Source organism: Microtus ochrogaster, unplaced genomic scaffold (genome assembly GCF_000317375.1).
Source record: "Microtus ochrogaster isolate Prairie Vole_2 unplaced genomic scaffold, MicOch1.0 UNK5, whole genome shotgun sequence".
In the NCBI taxonomy this organism is placed as follows: Eukaryota; Metazoa; Chordata; class Mammalia; order Rodentia; family Cricetidae; genus Microtus; species Microtus ochrogaster.
The window spans coordinates 3,407,814-3,421,166 of NW_004949103.1; the positions used below are offsets into that span (position 1 = coordinate 3,407,814).

At 47.5% G+C, this 13,353-nt stretch overlaps 1 protein-coding gene across 1 annotated transcript in view; it reads right to left on the bottom strand.

Annotated features, from left to right (window-relative positions):
* Window positions 1–13,353, bottom strand: part of Stk32b (serine/threonine kinase 32B) — a 237,976-nt gene that overhangs the window by 49,796 nt on the left and 174,827 nt on the right. The gene's annotated exons all lie outside the window — the stretch shown is intronic.

Below are 13,353 nucleotides of genomic sequence, written 5' to 3' on the forward strand. Positions count from 1 at the left end.
CTTGCTGGCCATACTCCAGGTAGCTGCCCATGTTCCTCCCTGACTCTCTCAGTGCCCACCCAGATGACCCCTGATCCCATCTCCCCTCCTTGTCACTGTATCCCAGTTTACAACTCCAGTAGAAGCACCTCTTTTGACCTAAGACTGTGCTGACTGCCAGAGAACTTCAGGTAGGCTGCCTGCCCATGAACTATCTTCCCTCTTTCGGTGCTCACCCACCCTACCACCAGTTGCTTCTCCTCTCCTTGTCATGGTATCTCTTTCCCCAGTCCCTGTGGAGTCCCCTGCCCAACTAGAGGCTATACCAGCTTACAGAACACTAAATATATTGGACCAGAAAGGAAAGTCCCCTGCCATATAACAATCAAAACTCCAAACATACAGAATAAAGGAAGAAAGCTGTAAGGTAAAAGGCAAATTAACAGATAGAGACAGACCTATTAGAATTACAACCAACTTCTCATTGGAGACTTTAAAAGCCAGAAGAACCTGGATAGATGTCCTTCAAACTCTAAGAGACCACTGACACCAGCCCGAACCTCTATATCCAGCAAAACTTTGAATCACCGTGAATGGAGGAAACAAGATACTTCATGATAAAGTCAAATTTAAACAGTTATCTATCCACAAATCCAGGCCTATAAAAAGGTACTAGAAGGAAAACTTGAACCCAATAAGGTTGTCTACACTCATGAAAATATAAGAAATCAATAATCTCACACCAGAAAAACCAAAAGAAGAGAAGCGTGCAGACACACACACACCACCACCACCACCACCACCAACAACAACAACAATAACAACAGCAACATAACAGGAATTAACAACTGCATCATGTTATGCCATGTTCAGTTGATATCACTGGGAAGCCTGATCTTTTCTGAAGGGAAATGGAGAAGTAGTGGATCTGGGGGAGAAGGGAGGTAAGGGTGGATATTGGGAGGATGGGGAGAGGGAAGGCTATGGTCAGGGCATATTGTATGAGTTAATAAATTAGAAAATTTTAAATATAATTTACATTTTATAACAAAAAAGGGAGAAAAGGGGATGATGTTAGGGTGGAGATGTGTTGGGGGAGAGTCAAGAGAAAGGGGGATGTAGATATGATCAAGAGACACTGGACACATGAATGGAATTTTCAAAGAATAAAATTATAAAATAACAAGAAAAGTTGTAAGGAAAGAATCATGTTGACTGTGATGATATGTACACTAGTACACAAATGATGCAGAGGATGAGGCAGGAGGATCATGGATTCAAGGCCAGCTAGGGATGCACCTTGAAAAGAGAAGAGAAGAGAAGAGAAGAGAAGAGAAGAGAAGAGAAGAGAAGAGAAGGGAAGAAAAAGAGCAGCACACATTAAGGCCTGAAGCTGAGGATGTCATGAGGACTGGGGTGACCTTTACTGGGTTGTGGGAATCAGGGTGAAGGTAACTGTGGTCCAAGGAGCATGAACCCTCAACTCACCTGTAGGGCCAGGGTCCAAACATAGCATTAGCACATGCTTGGGATGATCTGGCATGCAGGCATGAACAGTGTCACCAAGTTCATATCCACCCAAAAACCCAGAGCATGAGACAGTTTGGTTATGCAGCCTTGGCAGACATACTCAGAGAAGACTTTAAAGATGAAATTACCCTAGGATCAGGACCTGTCCCAGACCCAGTGAGTTTGGTCTTTCTAGAGTGGATGGAGATGTGGGTGCATAGACAAGGAGCAAGGCAGTCTGCAGAGGTGGATGAAGATCCAAGAGAGGAAGTTACAAGCTGAGGAACCAGGGAAAGCTTCTCTCCAGTGTCTTTGGGGTGAAGCATGACCCTGAATGCACTTGGATTTGAGTTTCAGCCCTGGAGAGAGGGGATTCCAGGTTTTTAAGCCACCAATTCTGTGACTATTTGCTGTCTTCCCTGGCATAGTGGATGATGAGCTGATGGGATAAGGCTCCACGGGCAGATGGGAAGCCCACTGAGTCTGGTACAACCTTGGAGGAGCCCATTACCTGTCCACACTCTGTAGTCGCATTAGAAAGGTTTTGCTTGCAGTATATTGAACCATGAAAATGGGGCTCTGCTGTGACTAGGGGCAGGAGCTGAGAACTCAGACTGCCTAGGTTCAGAGACCAGTCATTCTCCCACCAGTTGGGTTATCCCTGTACCTCAGTGTCCTTTGCTGAATGGGTTGACTACCTGGTGCATAGACCATTCCTTTTGTTTCAGGTCTTAGCACAACATAGAGTCTCAAGAGTCTAGGGAGTCTCCTCCCTCTCTGGTCCTCAAGTGCACACAGAGTAAAACAGGTCTGACTGATGGACTTGCATCTGAGGAGGGAAGCAAGGAGGATGTATATGACAAATGGCCAATGGCAAGCTGAGACAGGTACTTTAAAGAGAATAAACCAGGGTCTGGTGGAGACTGGTGGGCTCCTGGTGGGAGCTAGGTGATGCAGACTGGCATGTGACCAGCAAGAAGCAGATTCTCCTCTTACGCACAAGGAAGAGACCAGCCAGAGTCCCAGAGGAGGAGGTGTTATCTGAGTGGAAGCTGTTATCCTTCAATGGCCTTCCATCTCGAGGAACATAGCCAAGGTGATGAGTGGCCTTGGTTTGCTTTATGTATGGAACTTTCTCCTCCCAAGCGTGTCACCTTACCTCAGAATCTGCTGAGGCAGATGCAGTGTTGGCCTATACTGTCTTGGAAGACAAGAGCCACCATATCTGAGCAAGGCCACATGGCTGGGTCATACAGGGGCCCCCAGAAGAAGACAGCAGCCTCCAGTTAGTAAGTAGCTTGAATGTAGGGACCCCAGTTTTAGGATAGAGTGACAGAATTTTGCCAAGCACCCTGAGAGTTTGGGAGAGGACCCCAGTATACCCAACTAGTAATTCTGAACCTCTAAATAGAGGACTCAGAAGAGCTGGGCCTACGTTCTGGAATATAAATCAGGCCGGTTGAAAATCTCCAAGTTAGTGGAAATTACTTGTATGGACATGCTACACTAGCCATGCGGTCCTGGACACTCTCCCCTAGGCCTTGGTTTCTTGCCTCACTGTGGCTCCCAGGAGCACTGGCCCAGGGCTCAGGGTGCCTCCCGGACTGAGTGCTAAAACAGACAGGAGTTAGCACTACAGGAGCGTTTCGAAGGAGCTTGGGAGAACTCCAGCGCAGGTCCTCCAACTTTTAGAAAGTGAGTTAGACTTTGTCTGGGTGTGATTTTCTGGGCAAGGCATGGACAAAGCTGGTCAGAAGAGGTGGTGGCCTGGGGGTGGGGCTCTTGGGATTTAACAGTGTCTTTTCTGGGCAGAACATCCTATCAGAGGCCCATTCGGTGCTTCCAGGACCATGTTCTCCAAGTCTATTTTTCACAATGATTGCATCTCAGCTCTGGAGTGTCTCCCTGCTGAAAACAAGCTGCTGTGTGGTCACAAAGGACACAAGAAGCTTGATGTGGATGGGGTGGTTGCTACAATATCTGCTCAGGACGGACTTATCATTTCTGAGCCAGGCAAGATGACACTCCAATAGAATGCATGCCTGGGAGGCTATCAAACCTGGGCATGCCCTGGAATGAACCCCAACCCCTGCTCAGGAATGTTGTAAAATGTCATCTGCGTGTGCTATTTTTAAAAACAGCACAGATAGATGGCCAAGGAGGGCCAGGAGACTGTTCCTGCCTCTGCCCTTTGCTGAGACTTCTTAATATTCTACACTGGTGATCTCAGTCAGTGATGGAGGCAATTGAAAAGCCTAGAGGGGTTTTAATTTACATTTCCCTAATTGCAAAGGCGTTGAACACTTTTAAAGATAGTCCTCAGTCATTTCTTTTTTTAATTTCTTCTATTGAGAATTCTGTTCAGATCAATAGCCCAGCTTTTGATTGGGTTGTTTGTTTTTTAACCTCTCTGTATATTCTAAATACTGATTGGCTGTCATCTCCGGTCATTCTCAGGTCCCCACTGTGTGACTGGGTGAGGGCTGGAGGGCTCTCAGTGGGAAACTGAGATACATGCTTACTGCTCTTTATTCTTTTAATTCAGGACACTTTGTATTTATCGTCTCCCACATTCAGACTGTGACCTAATGGCTTGGCAAAGCCCTGCTTGGGGGTAGTGGCTCCCTCAGCTATGCCAAGAGAAGCCACCTGTATGGTAACGCTAATTAATTCAGTTCAAGAGCTTTGTCCACCACAGGCCTGGAGTGAACTGGGTGACTGAGCAGGTGTACTTGCCTCCATTCTTTCAAGCACACCTCTGGAGATTTGACTCTCAGATGTGCAAACTTGCCCTAGAAGCGATGGCTCCCTTCATGGACGAGACAGGTAAGCATTTATCTCCACGGGCACGATTAGAGAACCACCGTCCTGTGATCTGAGGCATCCCTAGATCCCAGAGCTTTCACAGACCCCACTCCCAAGGTCACATTGCTCTTTTTCTATTTGCACCGAGCATACTGAGCTGAAGTGGTCTGTGCCTGAGGCAGTCTGCTACACCAGACCCAGAGGTCTTCAGGAGGAAGCCCCCCTGCAAAAGCAGGTAAGCAACAGTGGGAGTGGATGGGTGGGTGTTGGCCAGGGGCCCTGCAGCCACCGATGGATATGATGTAACGTAAAGGTTTTGCGCTTAGGCAGATCACTTCAGTTCAGTATGCTCAGTGCAAATCTCCATGAACTTGGCCTTGCATTCCTCCAGTCTTGTCCACCATGTCCTCATCCTCAACTGATTGTCCCCTATATCTTGATTCCATGTCCCAGGTCCCTTCTCTCCTCCCAAACTCTTAACTCTCTCCTGATCTCCCCATCAGAATCCAAGATTCAGTTAGAACTGGCTTCCTTACCTGGAGGTAGGGATGCCTCAGGAGAAAAACACAACCACCATAATTACTGTCACCCTAAATCACCATCCAACATTAGCATGTGCCCCTTCAAGATCTCGCTTCCCCCCTCATGCCTACTTTCTCACTTCAACCCTCAGCATCTTAGATCCCCAGAGTCCTGCAATCAACCTTCATTCCCTCCTCCTCACAGCCCACAGCCAACCGAACAACAGGTCCCCTTGCTCCCACTGCAGAGCAGCGTCTCCTCGGGCACCCTGTGTGTCCTCACAACACAGCAGCCACCCTCTCGTGAGTTGCTTGATGAGGAAATGAGAAATACAATGTGCCACTTAATGAAGAGAGTTCTGAGCAGTAGAGTGTTATGAGGCTGAGACTATGGGAGCCTGGACAAATACACTTGCCTGCGCCTAGACTGTGCGCTTATTACTGACCGGGGCTATCTGGCACAGCCTGGGCTCCGAGGCAAGACTATGAGGCAGGTAGCTGAACTGAAAATGGGGCAACTTCAATATACTGGCAGGGATTCGTTTACCTAACCAGGAATGGAACAATAGGCATACAGGGCAGGAGGAACTTTTCCTGTGGGTCATCACGTGTACGGTTGGTCCTACCTGGAACTATTATGTCAGACACGCTAAACTTACAGAACTCACTCCCTGCCTTGCAGCCCAGTAACCTAGATCTGTCTATCTGCATCTGCGTCCATCTGTCTGTCCCAGGCTGCATAGCTGAGCGGAGTTTTACCCTGTGGCCTTCACTTTGCGGTACCCTCACCAGGAAGGACTATTCTCAAATGCATGGATTCCCCCCCTTTCCCTTTACTGATCTCAGCTCCCCAGTCCCTGGTCACTTCCAGCCTTTATTTCCTCCCATGTCCCCATGACCCACCTTGAGAGACTTGCTTACTGATTAGCTCGCATGAGAGCCGGTGGTTTCCTGTGGTTTTGTCTCCAGGACCAAGGACAGCACCAGCGGGAGCAAAAATCACAGTTGGTTCTGTGGTACAACAGATGAATGCATGTGCCCACCTAGAAGGCCTGGACCTGAGCTGGGTTGGCGGCCTCAAGACTTCCCAGGTGGCTAAAGGTCAGCAGCAGCAGGAGCTTCAGCTTCCTGTGCTAGTCCCAGATTCCCACTCTGTAGACAAGGCCCCAAACCTGCATTTTCTTCCAGTCTCGGTGGGGAGTGAGCACCCTGCTCTGCTTACAGGGTGCTGTGATTTGAATATGTTCCTTCATCCCCAGCTCATGTTGAAAGGATTTGGAAGACAGGCCTTGACATGAAGTAATGAGGGTGGCTCCCCTAGAGCACAGGAGAGATCCAAGCCAGCAGCTTGCTCAGCCTCCTCATGCAATGCTTGTGTTGTGTTATAATGTAACACAAACCCCTCCCTAGTGCTGGCACATTGGGCACCACGGATCTCATTTGTATAAATCACCCAACACAAGGTATCCTTGCAGCATCAGAAAGCCTACTACGCCAGGGCAAACATAGTTAGCTGAATTGCCTCACAATGGGAGGCTGAGCACCCGGGGCTCATTCAGGAAAAAAGTGATTAGGGAAAATCTTATCTCTATTCCCACATTCCCAGCATGAGATGCAAGCTCATTAAAACATATGTCCATGGTGGCCATATCTGCTTTCTCTGGAGGCTGTGTTTTAGCTTCTGAGGCCCTTGGACACTATGGTTCAAGCGCACTCAGTTTGACGGGCACAGAGCGGGAGGAGGTATTCCCTTGGTGGCTCATGAATGAGTCCGCACGGGTGGTAGAGGAACAGACTGGCAGGACAAATGCAGCTCATTAGGAGGGCAGCATGCAAACACCACCATCATCCCTCATCCCCACCTGCCCATTGCCCCCTGCAGAGTGGTACCATGGGAAAAGGGATCTCTGTCTTATTTTACAAGGGAGCCAGGGTTTGCAGGCAGAATCTGCATGGCACTCTCTAAATGAATTGATTCAATGAGGTTGCTATTTTTAGGGCCCAGGTGCTGACAATTTTACCCGCTAGATCATGCTGGTAGAATGTATGAGCATTGCAGAGTCTCGGACTGTCAATGTTGAAAGCCACCTTTGGATTCTACATGAAAACAACTAGCCCTGGGTCTCATAGCCTGTCTGAGACTCAGTTTCCTTATCTATATAGTAGGCTAATTAAGCATTGTGTCTGTCTTCAAGGGAGAGAGGGTTAGGGGAGCTGCCAGGAAACCTTGTGTGCAGAGGGACAGTGGTGGGACAAGAGGGTGTCCCATGACAAAGCAAGTGCTTTGGAAACACCAGAGAGTGCCAGGTGGAAGTGGTGACATAGGCCCATAACACAGCTCCTGAAGAAGTTGAGGAAGGGGGATTACGAGTTCAAGGCCAGCCTGGACAATATGATCAAAATAAAAATTACAAAGTGGGCCAGAGATACAGCTCAATGGCCAAATGCCAGCATAGCAAGTACTGGGATTAATGTCACCTATTGGGAGAAAAGATGGATGGGCTCCATCAGGCTTTGCAAGCAATGAAGCTAAAAGAGGTGCTTGGGCCAGGTCAAGCATGGGTGTGCAGTGGTTGAGAACCCCCAAGTTTCGTGGAGGATGGTAGGGGCCAAGAGGGTGGGAGATGACCTCAGGAAACACACACTCACCTCATTCAGTCTCACTAGGTTGTGCTTGAGAAAAAAAAAATTATTCTCTAGAAGTCCACATTTCATTCTGATTAGATGGAGAAAGGGACACCATTGCTTCAGATATTGATCTCTTTGATCTCAGACACTTGTCAGTCTTTCTGACAAAGAAAAGGAGAAGCTCATTTGGTGAGCAGTGGTATCTAGAAATAACTAGTGTTGTGCTTTATTTTTATAACATTGTGCATGTGTGTGTGTGTGTGTGTGTGTGTGTGTGTGTGTGTATGTGTGTGTATGTGTGTATCATGTGTGAAGAATAGAGGACATTTTAAGGCAACTCTATCCTCCCTTTCCACACCCAGGATCCCAGGAATCCAACTCAGGTTGTCAGGCTTAGTGGCAAGTGCCTTTACCTACTAAGCCATCTTGCCGGCCTAACACTATGTTGATTTGACCTGATCTATGTTTGTGATCTGGATAATAGTGCCCCCCATTCACATTCAAAAACCCAGGTCTAACTGCAGTAAAAAGAGGTGTGGGTGGTACTCAGGAAGTGACTGGGTCCTGTGTGCTCCCCCTCACCAAGGAATTAGTACCTTCACTGAAGAAGTTAGAGGAACCTTCTCTCTTGGTGAGGACCCAGAGACACGGCATCTGTGGGAAAATGCTGGTCCTGCTATCCCTGACCTTGATCTCTCTAGACTCGAGAACTGTGAGCCATGCATTGCTGCTGTTAATAAGCTTCCTGGTCTAAGGTGCTTTGCTATGGCCGTCTGAACAGACTAAAGCAGCCATCCGCTATTCATCACACACAGAGCTGCTGCTTCTCTGAAGAGCAGATTGACTGTGTTTCTGGAACTAATGTGTCATAGCAAAAAGCATTAGGACTATCAGAGAATATTGAGCCATCAGTACCAGGAAATATGCAGATGTGGCAAGAATTTTAAGAACAGAGAATTCACTGGGGTTCCTGCCACAAGTGACCACAACTGGGTGGCTAGAGTTCGATCTCCAGGTGTCTGCGGGCCTGGGCTCCCTTTGAGGACTCTAAGGGAGAGTCCTTCCTGCCTCAGCCAGTTTTGGGTGGCTCCTAGAGATGAGAGACTTGTGGCAGCACCCTTTTCACACCTGCTTCTTCCTTCCCTGCCTGGGATGGCCTTTTCTCTTTCTTAAGGTCCTGCTTGCTGGAGTTAGGGTTTACCTTATCTAACATGATCTCATTTCATTTCTGTCTGAATTACATCAGCAGAGATCCTATTTCCACATGAGGTAATAGTCTGAGGTCTCAGACAGATGATAATTTGAGGATACAGTACGGTCACCATAGTGGTTTGAATACAAATGGCCCGATAGATTCATAGGGGGTGTCATTATTGGAGGTGTGGCCTTTTGGAGTAATTGTCCCACAGGGGCTGGGATTTGATGTCTCAGAAGTTCAAGCCAGGCCTAGTGGCTCACTCTTCTCTTCCTGCTGCCTGCCAATCTAGCTGTAGAACTCCAGGCTACCTCTCCAGCACCATGCCTGCCTGCATACGGTCATGCTTCCAGCCATGATGATAAGGAACTAGACTGCTGGACTGTAAGCCAGCCCCAATTAAATGCTTTCATTTATAAGAGTTGTCATGGTCATGGTGTCTCTTCACAGCAATAAAACCCTAACTTATACAGTCACCGACTCACTGAAAATAGGGCAGAGATCATGAGGGCTGAGTCCATCTGGTAATCATGACTACAGGGACAAGGAAGAATCCAGGTAGGAGCCGACACTCTCAGGTTAAAGAAGGATGATCATTATATGGTGGGAGGAGACAGAGCCACAGGTTTAAGAGGAGATTGGCAGGGAGGAATAGGGTGGATAACAGAGGTCTTCCCAGGAACCTCACAGGACAAGAGGAGAAGACAAGGAAGTGGACAGTCATGGCAGTTCAGGTCCTGGAAACCACTACTTGATGGCACTCCCTTCTTGGGAATGGGAAGCTTGAGTGAGGCCCAGTAGAGGGAAGGAAGGTTGGTGGTGTACAGGCTGGACATGCTGTGTTGGGTGTATGTCACTGGGAGATGTCCTGGTGGAGTTGACCAACTGGTAAGCAAGCAAGCAAGGAAGGAAAGAAGAGGGAGATTTACAATGGAGACATGGACCACACTTCCAGGCCTGTTTAGAGACACCCCAAGTCCTGGCTAACACAGATCCATAGTTAGGCATGTGAATGGTTAAAAGCTGGACTTCTTGCTCCTTTCTGATGTCAGGGCTGTCTCCACACAAAAGAATCACAGCTCTAAAGTTTCTTTCATGCCAGAAAGGCTGCCGAGGCTCTAGGCTGACCCCAATCACAGCTTTCGGTTGCGTGAGTGATGTGCTTGACTTAGAGTTCAAATTAGGCAACCTTTTCTGACCTTGGGTGTGAATGAGATGAGGCTCCCCATCAAGCTCTGGGGCCTCTGCTTCTCAGGGGCTCTGGTTTGCTCATGCCAATCTAAAAGCTCTACTGGGCCCATGGTAAAATGAAACAAGCGAGCAAGCAAATCTTAGTGTCTCCTCTTCTAGTTTGGAATCACTTGCATAAATCAATCTGAATTATGAAATGATTGGCAGAACAGGAGAAGTAGGACTTTAGTCTGAGGGACTGAGACTCCCTTTGCTCGTGCTGGGCCATGGGCTCAGTACATGTGCTTATTGTACGGTCATGACTGTAAGGGCAGAGATGCAACTGAAATCTTATTTAACAGTCCACTGATCCAGAAACTAGGGGAGTGGGGCTATCATCTCCTTTTCAAACATTTGGAAACTTTGAGACCCATATATGGTGAAATATTAATGACACTTTCCTTGAGAGGATGGCAGTTCAAAAAGCAATGACAACATCTCATAAGAGAGAAAGAATTAAGGGCAGGGAGGGACCAGGAATCTTGGGCTACTGAATACTTCAGAGCTCCTGAGGAAAGAATGCTCAGCCTTGGCAAACATAACCAACACATCCATGGTCTAGCTACATGAAGACAGGACCAAGGGAGTGCCAGTGTGTCCTGGGTTAGTCCTATTAACTTGACCCTGCTGAGAGTCACCTTGGAAGAGGAAACAATTGTCCAGACTGACATGTCTGTAGAGTGTTGTCTTCATTGCCAATTGATACAGGAGGGCCCAGCCCACTGTGAGTGGCACCAGCCCCAGGCAATGGGCCTGGGCTGTTCAAGAAAGCTCTCTGAACATGAGCCCAGGAGTGAGTGATCCAACAAGCATTATTCCTCCACGAGTTCTGCTTTGAGTTCTTCTCAAGTTCTTGTCCTCACTTCCCTCAGTGATGGGCTGTGACCTGAAAGTGTAGGCCAAACAAACCCTTCCCCCTGTAAATTGCTCTGGTCATAGCATTTTATCCCTGCAACAGAATGAAACTAGGTTATGGGCCATGGCTCACTTCATGAAGCTTTGTTCTTTCTTAACAGTTCAGAAGTCATTAAAATTTGTGCCCAAAGTTCACCTTCCACATCTCCTATTCTTCTGGCTGCCCTGGTTGCAGATCCTTTCTCTTTCCTCCCACAAATGTAATCCCTGGTGTCCATGTCCCCTGAATGGGGTTGGCTGTATTGTAAAAGTTCCATGGACCAGAACAGATCCTGTGTGGGTCACAGATAATTTACCTGAGAATATTTATGCCAACTTTTGACTTTATTCCAAACAGCTCTGAAAATTGCCTTACATTACACAACCCTTTTGTTCTTGGAGAGAGACCGGACCATCAGTCACCAAGACTGCTTGGGCATATACCCCATAGTATAGAGGACATGCTGCCATCCCTCTGTGCCTAGATATTTTCATTCATAACTGTGGATGTAAACAGGTCTCACTCATAGACTGTCCCTTGCTGCATATGGGAAATGCTCTGGATTCTAAAAGACTTAAAGTTTAAAGTAGACTAGACTGGACATGTAGTTATCAAATTCTCCTGGAATGAGCAGAATCTACCTGTCTTAAATCATTGCTGTGACAGGATACTTGAGGCTAGGTAATTTATTTGGGAAATAAGGTTGTTTAGCCTTGTGTTCTGGGAGATTCAAGTACAGGATCAGGTGGCCATACTTGATAGGAGCCTCCCGCTTCATTACAACATGAAGGGTCATGGAAGGGCAAGAATTGCAGCCTCACTCAGTTGTGGGAGAATGATCTGTACCCTGACATTTGTATTTTAAATAAATGCTGATTGGCCAGTAGCCAGGCAGGAAGTAGAGGCAGGGCAATGAGAATTCTGGGAAGAAGGAAATTTCAGTCGGCAGTCATCACCCAGACACAGAGGAAGTCAGACACAGAGCAAGCAAGATGTGACTGTCTCTTGGTACCAAAAAAAGGTACCAAGCCATGTGGCTAACACAGAGAAGAATTATGAGCTAATATAAGTTATAAGAGTTAATAAGAAGACTGAGCTAATAGGCCAATCATTTTATAATTAATGTAGACCTCTGTGTGTTTATTTGGGACTAAACAGCTGTGGGACTGGGCGGGACAGAAACGTCTGCCAACATTGCTCTATAACATCCCAATCTCTGTGGGTAACCAGCTCAGTCCCCCAAGAGTGAGAGCTTACCCTGTGAGAATTAACCCAGCTCTGAGTGATGTTAATTCCTCTATGTGAAGGAGCCCTCAAGGCCCAAACATGTGCAAGAAGTCACTGTCTTTCAACCCTGTTACTTTTGGTGCTAAGCTCCAATATGAGTTCTGGAGAGTGTTGTCAGAGTTTCTGTCCCACTCGGACCTGCAGCCATGCAGTCCCAAAGAAACACACAGAGACCTACATTAAATATAAACTGGTTTTCCTATTAGCTCAGGCTTCTTATTAACTCCTACATCCTGCATTAACCCATAATTCTTGTCTATGTTAGCCACGTGGCTTGGTACCTTTTATCAGTAAGGCATTCTCATCTTGCATCCTCTGTGTCTGGGTTACAACTACAGAATGAGCCTTTCCTCTTCCCAGAATTCAGGTCACCCCACCTATACTTCCTGCCTGGCTACTGGCCAATAAGCATTTTATTAAACCAGTACAACTGACAAGACTTTACAGGGTATGTGACCATTGTCCCACAACAGGAGAAGACAGACCCTATTCCTGCCCTATCACTCCCCAGGGACCCACTACTCCAAGGTGGCAGGCCAGGCACCAGGGCATGGGTGGGATGGAAGCAAAAGCTATTTAATTTACATGTCCCAATGGAGAAGATTATGTAACACGTTAGCCAAGGTCACATTTCCTACTTAAAAGTTGGCTTGTAGCCACTGAAGCTCGGCAGCTGTACTGTGTTGCTTAAGCCTTAGTGTCAACACTGGGTTAGCAGAAGCTGCCAGCCCCATAGGCTGCTGCTCTGCCTTAGTCATCACCTTCCCACCATCTCCCACTAGGACCCACCAGCTTCTCTTGAGATGGGTGGAGTAGGGCAGAGGCTGTTGTCCAACCAGATGGCTGTCTCTAGATCCTTCACCACATAAGCCAGTTTCCTCGCCACTCTGACCCTCCCCACTGGGTTTCTGTTTTGCCCTTGGAGGGCACTCAGTTTTGGCATCTTTACCCTTCCTTTCAGCAAATCAAATGCCATACAAAGAGCTCTGCTCCAGGAGCCTGTGGTATTTCCTGCTCTTGAGGGCAAATGGCCTCTCACGCCACTTTAATGAAAGCATCTTCACGGTCTCGTTGTGTTACATTTCTATGTCAGCTTCATTCCCAGGGAAAAAAAGGAGTGCTTTCCGGGGAGAAGGGTCCACTTATTTTTTTCTCCTGAAATTAAAAACTAGATGTGGCATGAAGGGAAAGAAGGGAAAGTATGAAGGGAAACACTGGCTAGGGGAAGTATAGAACACTGGCTCGGGCAATTGTGGACCACTGGCTAGGGGAAGTGTGGACCACTGGCTAGGGGAAGTGTGGAC